Raw genomic sequence first — 17,831 nt, 5'->3', positions numbered from 1 at the left:
GGCCAGAAGACGCCTCAAGCATCCACTCGTTCTTAAAAAAATAAATTTTAATGACTTTTACATTACTTTTACATTATGACTTTTACATAATTTACCTCTAAATTTCATTGGTATATATTTCTCCAACATTTGGTCAATGTTGACCATTCTCTCTCATATCATTTCTTTGTGTCGGGACTTTTTGCAGGAGCAATAGAGTACAAATCGTTTTTGAAAAACTAAAGTGAATTAAAATAGAGCTGCTTGAAAAATTCAGAGCTGACCTAGAATTATAAATCATTGACCTAGGACAGGCAGATCAAGTTTCATGTCCTGAACCCAGCTGAATTAGGAAGATAATGCTATGTTAGAGTCATCCTGTGATGCGTTTCTAAGCCAAATAGAGGGAACAGTTTAGAAGGCACGTCTGCATTAGCTGGCTGGTCAATATGTGGAACCGGTACATTCTAAAGCTTCCTGGAGAGTGAGTTTCTGAAGAGGTAATCTTATTTTACTACCGATTTCTACTGTAATGTGTACCGTACATTCTCATGGAAACTCTGTTACATGATCAGATTGTAAAGAAGCTTCCTGAGTCATCTGACCATTCAGGATAGAACCTAGGCTCCCTAAATTCTGTGAGGCCACGGGTAGACACCTGGAAACCTTAAAGGGAGTTAGGGTAGGGGAAGAAGACGAAGAGGGGACTTGCATTTATTGAACATCTACATCTCAGATTTCTAGGTGATTTAAACTCTCATTTGATCTTGACAACAATTCTGAGGTAACACAAATACAGTCTCTGGGAGGAGAGTATGTATAACAGTTGGAAATGTCAATGTACTCAAAATCAGCTTCCTAAATTTTGAGCCACTTCTGTTGATTCTATTTGTAGCATATAGCTTTGAAAAAAAATTTAAATTAAAAGGGAAAAGCTCACTTGCTGTTCAGGAGGAGGGCCTCTGCCTCTCTGGGTAGCATACCACGTCAACCATCTGGCGACTGACGCCACTCTGTGTCAGGCCGTCATTACCACCCCAGCGCTTCAGATGAGGAAACTGAAGCCTGGAACAGCTAAATACCTTCCCGTGTCGCAAGACCGGTCTATACGTACTGGAGCTGGCCCTCAAAGCTGCGTTGGCTTTTCGAGGGTGCACTTTTGCACCATGCCTTGAAAACGTTGGACTAGCAGACCTTGACTCCCCTCTCTGTTCTCAGGAGCTGGTAGATGAGTCACTCACCTTCCCTAGATTTGGGGTATCATGTTCCTTCACCGCAATATGGGGGTAATTTCAGCCTGGATCAGCTAAATAATCTTTTCCAGTCTCTGGAAAACATGGAGTGTGAGAACGTTAAGTAGTATTTTTCAAAAAAACCCTCTGAGACAAGATTATATACGAAGTTCTTTTCTTCATGTAGAAGGCTTAGCATCCAACAGTGCTGTCTGGTAGAATGTTCTGTAATGATGGTGGTCCACGTCTGTGCTGGCTAGCTGTGCTGAAGAACTCAATTTTCAATTTTGTTGACTTTTGGGGGCGCCTGGGTGGCTCAGTGGGTTAATTGTCTGCCTTTGGCTCAGGTCATGATCTCGGGGCCCTGGATTCGAGCCTGGTGTTGGGGGGGAAGTCTGCTTCTCCCTCTCCCTCTGTGCCACTCATGTTCTCTCTCAAATAAATAAATAAAATCTTAAAAACATAAATTTTAATGACTTTTACATAATTTACGTCTAAATTTCATTGCTATATATTGTTAGTGGTTGCTCTTAATGCACAGCGCATAGGCTGGATGATTTCACACGCAGATGTGGATTCTGATCAGCTAGTTCATTTGTATGTACTCTCTGCGTGATCAATAATCCTGGATGCCGTAGGTGGTAAACTCAAATGGGTGTTTTGTGCTTCCCTTAGTCCTGGTATCTCTGAGTCATGAGTACTAGGTTTGTCAATTTAGTTTTAAGCAAACTCAGGCTGTTTTATAACCTCCTGGCTCCGAGTGGACTTAATCATTAAAATAATATTTGTTGAACGGGTGTCCATAATGCAGTTAGTATATGTTGTTCCCCTTTCCGTGTCTGAGCCTTTCTTATCTGTATACGGTGGAGGGAATCATGCACTACAGGCTTGCCCTGAGGTTTCCCTTTATCCAGTGAGAGAAAGCCTCCAGCACAGCGCATAGCAAGGCCATTTAATGTTCGTTTCCCTTCCTTTCCCCTTGAGAAGAATCACTGCTTGTAAAGGAGAGACCATGGTAACTCGCGATCTGTCTACTCGTTCATCTCAGCGGGGGCTCCGTGCCAGCCCGTTCATTCATCCTTTGGGATGATCTTTAACTGTGTGATTTAACTTGCATTTGTTGTTGTGATTTTTTAAAAATATGAAACCAGAGGAAGTATTTTCTTCTCTCCACAATGCTATCTTCCCCCATCCAAAAATGACTCATTGTAAAATATTTAATCAGGAGAATCTTAATTTCTATAAATATAAAGAGTCCAACTGGTCTGAAATAGCCATATGACTTTTTTTTTTTTGGTTCGTGCATTTTATAGTTAAGTGGAAGAGGAGGATACTACTTCTCCTCCCCACCTCAGTATGTGGGAAGCTGTGAATCAGCACACGTATAAATCTTCACACCCACCCCCCCTCCCAAAAAAAACTTGTATTAGGACAGTGACTACAGACATCCTTAACTTTGTGACTCAGTAGGACATTTTTCTTTAGCACCATAGTCTTAATCATCTGCTTTCTGGAAATAGAGAGAGAGAGAGAGAGAGAGAGAGAGAAAACTGTACTCACAGAAGTTCTAACAAACTTAAAAAGGACTCCTTTGACCTTCTATCCAAACAGACTGTCCTTATCAATTTCTGGAAATTCCTGTTCCATTGATACAGAATGTCATGCTTTGATTTTATCTGGCTGAGTAAAGAACTGTGCATTTGCTTTCTTCTAATTGATGAGATTTGGGGGAAGAGAACAATTTTCCCCAGAGATCCTGAAGCCCTTAGCGGCGATTTTGCCTTTGATCTTATCTCTCCGCTTTTCCTTTTTAACTCAAAGTTAATCTTCAATTCAGGTCCTCCCTCTTCCTCAGAAAGATCCCATAATAATTTTCAAAGTGAGAGTATAAACTATGTTTCAAAAGGTAGTCATTTTGAGATCAACTTTAAACCATTGTAAAACGAAATTAAAAATACTTCTCTTCTATTCCTTTTACCCTGACAACATGATTTTTATTTTAGTTCAGGCATTATTACCACTATTAGGCATAGCAACATATTTGTCACTCTGTTTTTAAAGTGGCTTTTTTAGCGAAGACAAAAAGAGAAGTTACAGCAACAGGCCACAACAGTACTGTTCAAATAGAAGAGAACTTTCAAACATTGATTAAAATTAGATTAGAATACAGTTAGGAATCTAAATGTTGCCATCATACAAGATTGTTTGAACACACAAACCTGTTAGAGATAGTAGAGAATTACTGTGAACCGCAGTATAATGAGAACCACTAGAATAGGTATCAGGAGAAGAGGGTTATTGTCTGAGTTCTGCCGTCAAACACTTGAGTGATCTCGAGTGGATACTTTAGACTTCCTGGATCTCTTTTCTCAACTATGAAAAGTACATTGGAGTTTGAAAATCTTATGACTCAAAGGATTCTATTTTGTATCATTCTGTGTACGCAGGCTTTGGTATATAGAAATAAAAGTGCGAGGGCTCCCTAGTCAGTAGGTCATGCTCTGGGGATTGACCTGGAGGGTCGGTAGCGGATGTGTTCCCCTCTTGCTATGCGTTCTCTGATGTGATTCTCCCTGGAGCCAAGTGCAGACATTTCTCTTTCCTGCTTGTGATGAGGCATCCTGTCTTTGAGCATGTTAACTTTGGTCTTCCTGGCATTAGACTTGAGCCAATTAAATGAATGATGTAGCAAGAGCAGTTGTCACAGAGTTTACACCCAATAATGGCTCCAAAGGGTTACACATGGCTGCTCCTTGACCCGGTAAAAGGCAGTTACAGAAATTAACCAGGCGATTGGAAGCTGCCAAAAGTCATTTCTCGATGAGTCATTTGTCACTGTTAACAAGAATGAGTTAGGGACAAGTGGAAAATGTTATTTTTAAGATAACTACATTTCAACGGATGAGCAAAAAGTTGTCAGTCAGTTCTTGTGAATAGCAGTTGGGTCACTTTGGAGCCAAGAATTCCTGCTTTTTTAGGAGTGTTTATGAATCCCTTCATTCAAACATCTTTCTAGTCACCAGTTTCCCAAAGCGTACGTGGATAAACCACCCTCTCCTAGTGATGTGTAGCTGGAAAATGGGGGATGAGGGAAGCGAGCCAGGTACAATCAGACTGAAGAAATCTAGCCTGGATTTTGTCCTTTTTCCAAGATTTTTTCCCTCATTCGTAGAGCAAAGCTGCTGTTAGATAATCTCTCAAGATCCAATGGCCTCAAGTAAGTGGTAAAATCACAGAAACTTCCTGTTGATCCTATAATCAGGGGAGAGGGCATTTGTTTGTGATACACGTGCGTCAACAAATTATATCTCCAAACTATGTAATTATGATATACTTGTTCTAGGCATTGTGATAGATGAATGATAAACTCCTGATTCCTACATATTAAATTAGTCTTAATTAGCAATTTAATTGAAACACTTCTATTAGATAATTGCTTACTTTCAAATCCTTATCTATGGAAAGGTTATTGACTTGTTTTCTATGGGAAATGAAACTTCTATGTAAGCTTTCTGTAGTTGTGAGAGAGAGTTTACAGGCATGTAAATATTCTAAGAAAGAAACAAAGGGGAAAAAATATCTCACAAAAACCTCCACTCTTCCTATACAAATAAGGATATCCTTCCCGGCTTAATACTCTAGAAATCTTGTTTATTTTCTCTAAAAGGTATTGGACTGAAGATTCAGAGGACGCCACTGGCTATGAGCCAGGGCGCGCTAATAGTTATGTGTAACGTACAATTTCCTGGGGAATGGTTCAGAGAGAACCCATGATAGTTAAAAGGGCAGTTTATTTGCTGGGTTTTATGTGTTTGTACAATTGTGAAGGGTTTTTCAGAATTTAGCTAATGAGTCCAACAGTTGAAATTATTACAGACAGCCTTGTCATATCTGTAGTCTTACATCAGCCAAGAGCCTCGGGGGATGGCGGGACCGCCAAATAGCAGCTGTCGGTTCAGCCAGGGCTTGTGCTCCCTGCGAGGCGCCCGGTTCTTCAGAAAGACTGCGACTCGAGCCGCGGAAAGATAAGCTGTGGTAAGGGAGTTACCAGGTTAATAAACAAGGGATTCGGATACAGGCCCTGAGATGAAAGGTTAAAAGGCAGGGTTTAAACAGCCACTTTATTTGTTATCTCTCGGAGGTCTATCAGAGAAGAACATTCTTGTGCAATACTTCAGATCACAGTTTATCGTGAGGACTGTGCACGGAAGGACAATACCTTCTACTGATTAGCACTTCTTTTTAGTCTGAATGAGCAGATCATGGGTGTAGACGATTTAAGCCGTAAGTTATCATGGGTCAGAAATTGTGATGTTCCTAAGTTCTTCCTTAGTTCTTCCCCCTGGACCCTGAGACCTTCCTCAGGCGATGGGTTCGTGTGTTAGCTCAGTTTCTATGGAGGGAAGGCCACAGCCTTCTTTAATCTTTAGGCAGTTTTTCTAGCGTTTAGCTGAAATTTTACTTTACTTGGGTAGAAATCTCTGTTTCTCTCAGAAGAGCTTAAAGATCTATAACATTCTTTTATCTTTTTCTTCTTGAGTGGAAGGCCTTTTTTTTTTTTTCCCACTGTAAGAGGGCTATAACTTTTGAAATAATATCTGTGTCTCTAAACATTTCAGCAGATACCTCCCATTCCGATATTTCCCCCTAGTCTTGAAAACCAGCTCTGGGCTACTGGGACCAAGCTAGCGATCTCTGTATGACTTCTGACCTTTCTGACAGGGACTATCATGGTATTACTTAAATGAGCCAACATCGACCTTTTTAACTGCAAATATGAGGATGATTCATGAAGCCATGAATTGCTGTTTTCTTTTGCCAGGACACCTACCTGTGTGTATCCAGTTTAGAAGCCAGAGATCGCAATAGTCCTAGCTCCACACAATGAATTTCTAGTTAATAAAAACAAAAACAAAAACGAAATGACAACCCCAAAACTTTATTTGATGTATAAAAATCAAGAATTTGATTTGTATGAACCCCAGAATTTCAAGAATCAAACCTTTGCCAAAAGCTAGATGTCAATAATATTTTGCATGTTTTCTATTCCAGAGTTGCTAGAGTTTAATTGATGGGCAAGTATTTTTTGAGCATCTGTGTTTTCTGTGTGATCTGGACAACCCAGGTGGAATTCTAGAGTTACAGGTGATGAGTCAGATAAAAATACGGCAGGTGTGTCAGGGCTGTGAGCCTCACCAAATATTAACTCTCCTTTTTCTCCCCCGGCCTCCCCTGCAGGTAGACTGGAGCCATGTGAAGAGTCCTGGCCTATGAATGGTGAGCAGAAGTGCTTTGTGGGTCACTTTCGTGTGGACATCTAAGAGCTGGTGTGCTTCCCCCATTTCTTTCTTTCTTTCTTTTTTTCCTAAGAGTTCCAGATGGCATAGAGCTAAGAGAGAGGATGGTGATAAGAGAGAGAAATAAATTCTTACTGGATTAAGTCACTGAGATCTGGGGTTTGCAATTGTAGCAGCTAGCATTAATTGCCCTGATTAATAGGTGATAGCCCTAATATTAGAAAGTTATTGGAGAAACTGGGGCCATTATGTAGACCAAGAAGTCACAAATCTGACTTTGAATCAGAATCAACTGGGGAGCTTTAAAAAATTCACATTTCTGGACCCACATAAGATTTACTAACAACTTTGGGGCAAGGCATGTCAATCGATATTTTTATCAAGCTTCCTCAAATGATTCTAGATCATTCCCTCCAATCCTGAATTCTTCTTTTTAAAAAAAATTTTTTTAATTTTTACATTTATTTTATTATTTTATTTTTAAAAATATTTTATTTATTTATTTGTCAAAGAGAGAGAGAGAGAGCACACAAGCCCGCAAGCGGCAGGTAGAGGAAGAAGCAGGCTCCCAGCTGAGCAAGGAGCCTGATGCAGGACTCAATCCTAGGACCCCGGGATTATGACCTGAGCTGAAGGTGGACACTTAACCAACTGAGCCACCCAGGCATCCCTGAATTCTTATTTCTTAATATCCGAATCTTTTATTTTCTGGAGTGATGAGATGGAAGATTAAAAATGATTGGAGAGAATCAAAGTTTCAGAGCTAAAACAGGAATCAGCTATAGATAGACCCCAAGGGCCAAATCTAGCCCGCACTCTAGTTTTGTGAATAAAGTTTTATTAAAACGCAGCCACATTCATTTGTTTACACACCATGTATGGCCACTTGCAGTACAAAATCAGAGTGTAGTAGTTGTAACAGTGACCTTATGGCCTGGAAAGCCTAAAATGCTTGTTATCTGGCCCGTACAGAAAGAGTTTGCAGACTGCTGATTTACATAATTGTTTCTGTGCTTGAAAAAGGCATGTGCTCTTGATTTGGCCATGCTCATAGTTGGAAGACTCAATTCTCAGCACTCTGAGTAAGTGTAAGAAGGGCCCGTCATGGAAAGTTATTTAACTTTTGGATCAGCTGCACATTATCGAATCTCTATGCTCCAAGGAACACTTTAAAGTCATACAAATTCCCTTAGGGGGAACCACCAGAAATACAACCATAGGAAGATAATTATTTTAATAGAGTCTAGAAAGAACTGGATGATATTTAAAGGGGAAAAAAATGACAATTTCCAAATATGTCTGGACTCTTGTGGTTATTTTTTCTTCTACAAATAAAATATGATACAGGGCTAATATTTAATGGTAATCAAGTCACACTCTTGTACACATTTTCTTTAAAGTTTATCTTTCATTCATGATCAATTTACATCAAGGGCTTTGTACAACCCAAAAGTTTAAAAATAATTTGTATTTAAATGTGTATGTCCATTTAAATATGTGTATTTAAATATACACACTTAGATATAAACTTTAACATTGTCTGGTCCTGGGAATTAAAATTTAAAGTGCCATCCTAGGGGGATATAGCTCTTTTAACCAGCTCCAAATACAGATTTAAGCCAAAAATCTCTTCAGCTCAATGCAATGAATGGAATACTCTTCACTCTTTGTCACTGAGGCCTCTTCCTCCCTCCCCTTCCACCTCCCCAGTGAAATACTGCCAATCAGAAACCTAGTGAATTATAGCAGAGAGGCTGAATACTCTTGCTTTTTTTTTTTTTTAAGATTTTATTTATTTATTTGATGGAGCCAGAGAGCACAAGCTGGGGGAATGGCAGAGGGAGAAGGAGAAACAGGCTCCCCCCTGAGCAGGGAGCCCGATGTGGGGCTCGATGCCAGGACCCTGGGATCATGACCTAAGCCGAAGGCAGACGCTTAACGATTGAGCCACCCAAGCGCCCCAAGAATATTCTTGCTTTTTAGTGGGCAAAAGGGGAATTCTGTCTCTTGGCTGAATGACCTCTGTTATTGCTCAGGGAAGAAAAAAGGGATGAGCCTTGTGTTTGAATCACAGAGAGCCTCAGCTGGTTATTTTTGAGGCATGCAGATGGGATTCTGATAAATTCCTCTGCAGGGCACATGCCGAAATCACACTGGAAGAGCCTCGGTGAAGACTTGTAGGAGCTTCAGTGCAATGGTTCTTTGACACTTAGAAGGAAAAAGTTAGGTTTAATCTCCCTCCCCTCACTACTTTCATTGATATACCTTCTTGTAGTTAGGAAGACAGAAAAATCAAAACAAAATATATACGATTTGATTATAATCCCTAATGGAAGTAACGGGTAACATGTGTACCTAATTTTGGTTACTCTTCTATTCACTTGTCGCTGGTTAATTGAGAGTGGCAGTCCCAATTAAACAGCCCCTAGTAGCATGTAATGGCTAATTGTGAGCAGGTTAGAAGTCTTCTTTGTCTTTGAAAAGCTCTCTTAACTCTCCAGGGCATGTCTGTTTTGGATTGAAGTCATAACATGGTATCGGATGATTTAAATTCAAGAAAGTCCTTTAATATGAAGGTTCAAATAAATGAATTTACACCCATGTCATATGTGTAGCAGCTGACTGAGACCATGTGCTCTTTACTCCACTTACCAGAAAATTATAATGTAAAAGGGATTTAAATGAGGCCTTCCCCGGCCCTGCTGCTAGGGGCAAAAATACTGTGGTGAATGCAGTGGGCAAGAATGAGAAGCTGGTTCATTGGGGTCATTGCAGTCACTTCTGATTGAATTCAGGTAACTTCTTCTAAAAAGATTTTATACTTCTCGTCCCTTTACCTATAACTCCAGAACTTTACGGCCAAGCACTCACTGATTATGCAGCGACTATTTCCAAATTGCTGGGCTAAACAATACGCCTCTCAGAATGCTTTGGCTAAGGGGGTCTGTGCTTAAGAAAGCCTAGTATGGATGGGGCCACCCGCTCTTCGCTCTTCGCTGTAACAATTGCTGTGCTATCCCCACGACAGTTTCTGAGCATCGCACAGGCTAGCAGGCTCACTAAAAGATGGAATGTATTGGCTGGAGTTTTATCAACACGATTCTCATAGAAATAGGAATAGCGTGGGCGAGACCCATGGTCCTGGGCGAGCACGTGTGCACCAATGAGCACCTTTCACACCAGATACCACTTCTCTTTCCTTTATCTCAGAACCAAATTAAAAATGTATGAAAGTCATCATTTCACTTTAAAATCATTTATGGATAAAGATGGACCTGGATGATCGGGAAAATTAGCATAGCTCACGTCAGGATGGAGGTCTGAATTTCTCGGCATCTTTCCGTTGGACTCACCGTGAGGACAGCATTCAGGCAGGCGAGTCCCTCTGGCCTGCTTCTAAACCATTCATCCAGCCTCTGTACCTCTCTTTCATTTTTTTACCCAACTTCCTATTTTCTCTCCTTTGCTTTTCTCAGACTCATTTGCTATACACAGATTCAGAATATGAGTGACACATTTCCTCAAAGGTCAGGGGAATCAGAAGTAAGAATCAGATGATAGTTTTCTGCCTTTATTCTTATTATTTTATTATCTTTTTCAGGTCTATAGAAAAAAAGAAACACTTAAGACAGTCTATCTGTTGGGCTCTAGGTTCTATTGTGAATAGCAGGAACCCCCAAATATCATGGTTTCAATAAGACATAGGTTTGCTCTTCTCTGATATGAAAGGCTAGCTACAGAGGCTGAAATGGGGGCATCTTAATCATCTGGGACACGGGTTGCTTCCAGCCGTGTGTCTCACCACGGTGGGTGAACTGGATACGTGACCCTCAACCTCACGGATGGAGCCCTAGGCCTTACATTCAAGTTCCAATCAACAGGACAGAGAAATGAGGAAAGATGTTCCTTACCTTTAAGGACACATCTCAAAAGTTATATACATCATCTCTGCTTACAGCGTATTGGTCACAACTTAATCACATAGCCATACCTAGTTGTGCGTACCCAGCTAAAATTTTGGACTTCTAATAATGAGGAAGAGGTGGAGAACAAACTTAGAGATATTCAACAATTTGTACTATGGCCTGTCCAGGTAGAGACCTAAACACCTACGTGCATCTTCTCGCACTCAGAATACACTCACTCCCTCTCTCGAAGGATTCGGTTTAAAATCCAATGCAGTGATTGCAATAAACTCAAGGTTCAGGATCTCTGGGTGATGACTGGTCCCTTCTATGAGGTCAGAACAATGTTTCTTTTAGGTCCACAACTTTCACCCAGTAGTCTTCAGCAGAGCAGTCATATAATCACTGCAGCAAAAACTCCTATTTGGAAAAGGAGGGAATGCAAATCCAGCTGCTGGACCAGACTGGGGAAGAAGGGAGGACGATGAAGTTTTTGCATCTGGCGTCTCTTGGTTCCGACTCTCTGGAAGGACCCCTTTTCATGCATTATCCTCCCGACCACATCTGAAGCAGACCTTGGACCGTTTGCCCTCATTCTCAGCCTCCTTCCAGCTAGTGGGGGGGTCTGGGTTCCAGGGGTTGCTTTAGGGCTTGAATGATCACAAGGTTTGTCAGGCCAGGCCTGTGGTTTCTTTGGCAATACAATTCCCTCACAAAATTAGTAAGCGTCTGGTTTATTTGTTTCTGGTTAGTAGTCCCTTGAGTAAGCAAAGCCCAGAAACTCATTTACACATGGTTTTTGAATCTAGAAGCTTTATCTTTTCCTTATTGATTGTTGTGCTTTGCTCACCTGAATTGGTTTCTTAGGGCTTCTATAGCGAAGTCTCACAGATGGGGTGGCTTAAACAACAGAAATTTGTTTTCTCAAGTTCTGGAGTCTAGAAGTCCAAGATCAAGGTGTCAGCAAGGTTGATTCCTTCTGAGGCCTCTCTCATTGGCTTGTAGATGGCCATCTACACAGGAGGCCCTGGGTCCTCACATCATCTTCTCTCTCTGCCTGCTTGTACCCTCATCTTCTTATGAGACTATCAGTCACATTGCGTTAGGGCTCACACCAAAGACTTTATTTTCGTTTAATTACTTCTTTAAATACCCTATCTCCAAATTCAGTTGCATTCTGAGGTACCAGGGATTAGGACCTCAGCATATACATTTTGGGGAATACAAGTCAGCCTATAACACTATCCTTCATGATTACCTCGAACAGGGGCTTGGATGGGAAGCCAACACCTTGAATATGATCTTTGTTGCTAGGCTGGCTCGCATTGTCTTGTGGAAAATTCTCATGTGATAGACTCTGAAAACAGGATTTATCTCCTTCTAAGCCTACCATTTGCTTTTAAAAGGGCTCGGTTTGGATACAGAAGTGGTTATCTTTTTTCATTCTTTAATGGCTCCAAATTTAATAGGCTTTTCCAGTAACTTAGATGGCAAATCATAGGCAAAACTGAATTCATTCTCATTTCTGCAACTGCTTAATTCTAGGTTGGAGCTAATCTCATTCGTGATTTTTTATTGAAGGGGATAAGAACCAATATTTTGAATTTTCAGCCATGCGGCTTATGGCTACAGTTGGGTTGGCTGGGTAGGTTGGGTTGGGTTGCTGGGATCCAGTGTCTGTATGCTTAAAACTTGGTATCACAATTTTAAGCTAATGCAAATCATTAGATATGCGTGGCTGTGACTAATAGAGATTCGACACAATAGTGGCTTAAGCAAAAGAGTTTTGTTTTTTTTTTTCTCAATTTTTCCTTCAAGTCAAGATGTAGGCAGTTCAGAGCTGTTATGGCGGTGCTATACCAGAGATATCTGTGGCCCCCCTTGCTTCAATGATCCACTTCACCGTCTCTTGGGTATAGTTTTTCCTGACGTGGTCCTCACTGGTGCTCCCACCGTTGTATCCATATTCCAAGCAACAAGATGGATAATGGGGAAGAAGGAACAGATCCTCTTCTTTTAAATACACATCTCAGAAGCTGTACCTACAAGTTCTGTTTATATTCCATCGACCAGAACACTGTCATATGTCCCTCCCTACCTGGAAAGGGGTCTGGGGTTTGAAATTCTTATCATTGGGGAAGAAGGGGGAACAGATATTGGACGACATCTAGAGTCTTTCCTAGAACAGAACAATGTGCTTCCTCTTTAATTCTCCTGCCTGGAACTTTTGCATGCTTTCCTTAACTATACGGCCCTAGCCGTTGATGTTCACAATGAAAACCCTAAAGAGGAGTGAAATTTTGAATTAGTTCTGAACTTTCAAAAACTCAAATTGTATTCATATTTCATGGTATTTTCATTGGTGCAAAATTGACATGTAATGTATGCTAACAAGTAACAATAATAACTATTAGCTGTTATGAGCTTGCAATATACCAGGTACGATGATAAGCATTTCATGTTCATTTTCCCATTTAGTCTTCACAAGGACCGTAAAAATGTGTTTTCCCAGCACCATTTTACACATGAAGGAACTACAGCTTAGAGGGATTAAGTAACTTGCTCAAGGTCATGTGGCTCCTAAGTGGTGGGGCTGGTGTTTGTACTCACATGCCAGGCTCTGAAGCCTATCTAAAGATATACCTACTATCTAAGTATATGAAGAGTGGTGTTTCTCAATCAGAGGCAGTTTTGCCCTCAAGGGTATTTAGCAATGTCTAGAGACATTTTTGGATGTCACAACTGGGAGGCTGCCACTAGCACCAAGTAGGTAGAGGCCAGGAGACTGCTAAACAGCCCTTAATCCACGGGATGACTCCCCAGATTAAGAATTACCTGGCCCAAAGTGTCATCGGTGTCACAGTTGAGAAACACCGAATTAAGCCTCACTATGTTAGCAGATTTCGTGGATGCCTTGGTTCCTACTACATGAGAGCGGATGGTTTGTGTCCATTTAGATCGCTACTCTCTGGAAGTAGGGAATTTCCATTCCTGTGCAAAGGACTAAATGTTTCTTAGTCAATAAGGATCAGTTCTTCATTTTAGAATTTGGCTGATTTACATTTTGGGGGGAAAAGATTTGAGTTTTTTGAGGTTGTGGAAGTGGGAAAGTTAACAGAAAAAGAATACGAAACAATATTTGAATGTTATTTTATATTTCGTACTTCTGAAATTTTTAATAGAAAAGGAGACACCCATCCCAATTCAAAAAGAAGTGATATAAATTATTAATCCACTTTCTCTCTTTGAGAAGGAGAATGGCTGTGTATAGGAGATGTATTTAGGACGTGGGCCAACACCTGATGCTACTCTTGAGCTGTTTGGTGATACGGATTTTAAATGCTATCAATGCTTGAACACTCATAAGGCGAACTTTCCTTTAAGCAGGCATTTACTAAGTACTTAAAGTGAACAGACCTTGTCCTAGGCAATCCCAGTAGGGACGACTATGACTTTTTTACCCGTAAGGAGATTATGATTTATTGCAGAGAAACAGCGAGCAAACCAATGGTCCTATTAGGTAGACATTAAGGGATGTGATGAGGATTTGGTGACAACAGAATTGGGTACATTAGAGATAGGCATGAGCTACTGTGGGCTCACAGAGGAGAAAACTTCTGTCATTGTGCAGGAGGTGGAGAAGACAGTGAGGGCTTCTCAAAGAGGGGAGATTTTAGTCAATTCTTAAAGATGGTCAGGATTTGCAAGGCAGGCAATAAGGGAATGGGGAGGGAGGAAAGGGAGGGCGAAGTCCTGGCCATCTGTGTAGTATTTGCCCTGAAATCCAGCACACACGCAAAAGCAGGTCTGCTCCCCCTGCAGAAAAGGTGGTACCTTTCCCTTTGCACAAAATTCCCTTCTACTTTCTGAATCTGGCCTCTGGCACTGCATCTGCTTACAGGGGAGATCTACTGAGAATTAGCACTAATGTTGCCTTACAGCCATGAAGAGGCCTCGGGACAAATACTTTAGGTATCGGATGCAGCCCTCGCAAAGCCAGGGAGGAGTGAAGTAATGGCAGCATAGCTTGTGAGCACGCCGTGGAGCTTGTGGAGCTGTCTGTGGTTTAGGAAGAACCCCGGGAGGCAGTGTGGAGGATGGATGGACTGGTGCTGGAGGAGATGAGACTGGAGTCAGGGGTTCACTGTAATGTCATTCCAGGGCAAGTTTAAGGTAGCATAAGTGTAATCAAGACCAATGCCATAATTAACTTTAATCCTTTGAAACTAATGTTAATGGGGAGCTCACCTGCTATAAACATTTTACTGGCAGCAGGATATGAATCATAAATAATCGAGTTTGGAGGGAACAGCCACCTTATCCAAATACCCTTTTGGCACAAAGAATCAATAAAGTGACACATGCATCTCTAACAGCTAGAGAGCTCTTTAAAAGACAGTTGAGTTCTTTTAATTTTTTTTCTTTTTAATTTTAGGTTTACAAGATGTGTTCAGAATCTGGATTTCCCCCTAATTGCTGGGGGGAATTTATCATTCACTAAATCTGTGTGTGAAATAGAAAAAAAAAATGATTCTGTGACATTTGTGATGTTGGAATTTTTAAAAAATTTAGTAACTAGAAGTTTCATAAACTCATGGACTAGTCAAATTAGAAAAGACCTTAAAAATGTCTTTCAACTTCCTGATTTTACAAATGAGAAATTTGAAGTCCAAAGACATTATGGGATTTACCCAACTTCACAGTTAACTACTGGCTGGTCTGGGATCCCAATTGAATTTCTGGCTTCTTAGACCAGGATTTTCTCCATCAGAGAATGATTTTTTTTCCCAAAGAATTTTCAAAACTGATAGTGATTGTTTATTTTAATTTTATAGCAACTTCCCTAGTTCCTCCACTGAGCAGTTCAAGGGATATACTTCCTCTTAGTTATATTGATTTTAAACAAGTGATTGGGACCGATCTTCAGTTTGCTTGTGTTTTGGAGGTTTTCTTTTTATTCTTAAGGATCTAAAAGTTCCTGTGTATTCTCTTGTTCTTGGAAAAAAATTGGGGGAAAACTCCCCCTTTGCAAACCATGGAGGTTCTTCCCAAATGAACAGGCAGAGAAGAGAACAAACTGTTAATGAAAACATTCATGTGATTAGGAAACACTCTCAAAAAATTTAATCAACAATCACTTAATGATAAAATATTCTGGATTTTCCACAGGAGTAAAATAAATGTGAAGCTCAGACAATGGAATAAAGTGGCATGTTAAAATCTCTCAAGCAGTTTGGAAAAGCTTTCCATAAGATTTTGCAAAACGGCATCTGGTAAACCCATTTTTGACTGCAAATAAGAATTACTATTCTTTGGCCCAAGAGATATTTTCTCACAGTCAAATGGGGGGTGTTGTCACTTCATCTGACCTGGTGTTTCATAAACCATAAACTCTGCGTCAGAGTGGAGCTCTTTCTTCTTTCGGAGTTCTCTAGACTAGCCCAGGCTTGTTCAGGGGTCCCTCCCCATAACTTTTGAATTTTTAAAAGATTGAGACTAAGTACTGTCCTCGTTCCAACACAGCTTTTTTCTCCAACTCTTTTCTGGGTCAGCATATTCAGATTTTCCCAGATGTACTTTGGCCTCAGGAAGACTCGATGACTCAAGTTTCTGTTATATAAACAAAAAGGTTTATACTTACTGCCTCAATTTATGTTGCTAGGGTCTTTACTCATTGCATTTTATTCATCACTAACTAGTACATCGAGTTTCAGGTTAAAAGGTAAATTGTACTTTCAAAAATTCAGATGGTCTTCTAATAAAGAGTTAAATTATCCAGATGACTTTCCCTCCTTAATTTTATGGAACACATGTTGCTAATGGTCCTGCTCCCATATTCATCATCCCTCTCTTCTTGTGCTTTTACTGGGCACATGGTTTCCCAACATGAACCTGCATTTCCCAGTCTCCTTTGTAGCTGGTGTGGCCATGGGACTAAATTTTGGTCAAAGTGTTGTTATCTGAAGTATGTGTGACTTATAGGTTGTGCAATTAGAAAGGTATGTGGTGTGTTCCCTGATTTGCCCTTCAAACTGCATGGAAGTTGCATAGGACCCAGAGAAAGAAGCTGTGTCTTGAGGATGGCAAAGCTGTCCTTTAAGCCCTACACCAATTGTCTCTGAACTACTACGTGGGAAAGAAATAATTTCTGTCTTATCTATATATCTATCTGTCTATTATTTTGCATTATGGTAAGTGTACTCCTTAATCCTCATCCCTTGTTTCCCCAACCCCCCACCCACTTCCCTTCTAGTGACCTTCAGTTTGTTCTCTACAGTTAAGAAGTTGTTTCTTTGTCTCTCTCTCTCTGTCTTTTTTAAGTTATTGTATCTGAGGGTTTTTTTTTTTGCTGTTGTTGTTATGTCAGCTAAGCCCTGTCCTAATTTGTCTACCTTGCTAGAGTGTTTAAAACCATTCCGGACTATTCATACTTGAATGTAGAGGAAGGAGGCAGTGGAGACATTTGTAGCAACTATAAGGAATTGTGATCAAGAATGAGGTTTCCTTCAAAAGTATGTCAAGACAGCAGAACCATTCTCAGCACAGCAGCTGAATGGGAACCTTTATAAGAACACCACAGACTGAGCAGAAGTTTCTTTACCCCTGTCTAGTTCCATTATTGAGGAATTTGTTACCTAACCCTAAACCATGCCATGATGTCGCTTTGTTATGTACCTAGGGGTACATCTTCCCCAGTTGTAAGGGTCTCAGCTGACAAAGGTATGATGACTTCAGCTCTGACATCTGGAGTATAGTCAGAAGCACAATCTGGGGGAGAAGAAAATCAACATGGCATACAGTATGCCAGATACTGAGGTTAGCATCTCACAAATATCTCATCGAATTCCCACTAAAGCCCTTTAATATTGATGTTTTGTTTTGGTTTGAGAGGGAGAGAGAGAACATGAGAGAGCACAAGCAGAGAGAGGGACACAGGGCGAGGGAGAGAGAGAATCTCAAGTAGGCTCCATGCCCAGCGTGGAGCCCAACATGGGACTTGATCTCACAACCCTGATATCATGACCTCTTGTGAAATCAAGAGTCCAACTTCCAACCAACTGAGTAACAGTGTCCCTGTTGATGTTTTTATGCACTGTTTACAGATAATGAGGCATACTATCTGAGGGTTTAAGAAGCTTGTTCAAAGTTACACAGTAAGAAGAAAAGCTGAGGTTTGAACTCAGGGCCAGGGATTTCCAAGGTTTATGCTTTTTAATATAGTAATAGCAGTCTATGGAAGGAAATAAATCTCCTGATGAGGGAAATTAAAAAATAAATTTGCTTAAAAAAATAAATTTCCTTGCTCCCCAAGATAGTTATCAAGAAAATGGCATCCGTTTCGTCTGCACTCTTGCCTGCCCTGGCTTACATGCTCTATGGCTGGTGTTTCACTCCTAGCTTTCCTTTCATACAGCTCA

General features: G+C 40.6%; 1 pseudogene; it reads left to right on the top strand.

Annotated features, from left to right (window-relative positions):
• The first annotated feature begins 5,215 nt into the window (after positions 1-5,215).
• Positions 5,216-17,831, top strand: part of LOC117796437 — a 29,755-nt pseudogene continuing 17,139 nt past the window's right edge.

This window comes from Ailuropoda melanoleuca, chromosome 15 (assembly GCF_002007445.2).
Source record: "Ailuropoda melanoleuca isolate Jingjing chromosome 15, ASM200744v2, whole genome shotgun sequence".
NCBI lineage: Eukaryota > Metazoa > Chordata > Mammalia > Carnivora > Ursidae > Ailuropoda > Ailuropoda melanoleuca.
This window is presented reverse-complemented; position numbering and strand designations above follow the sequence as displayed.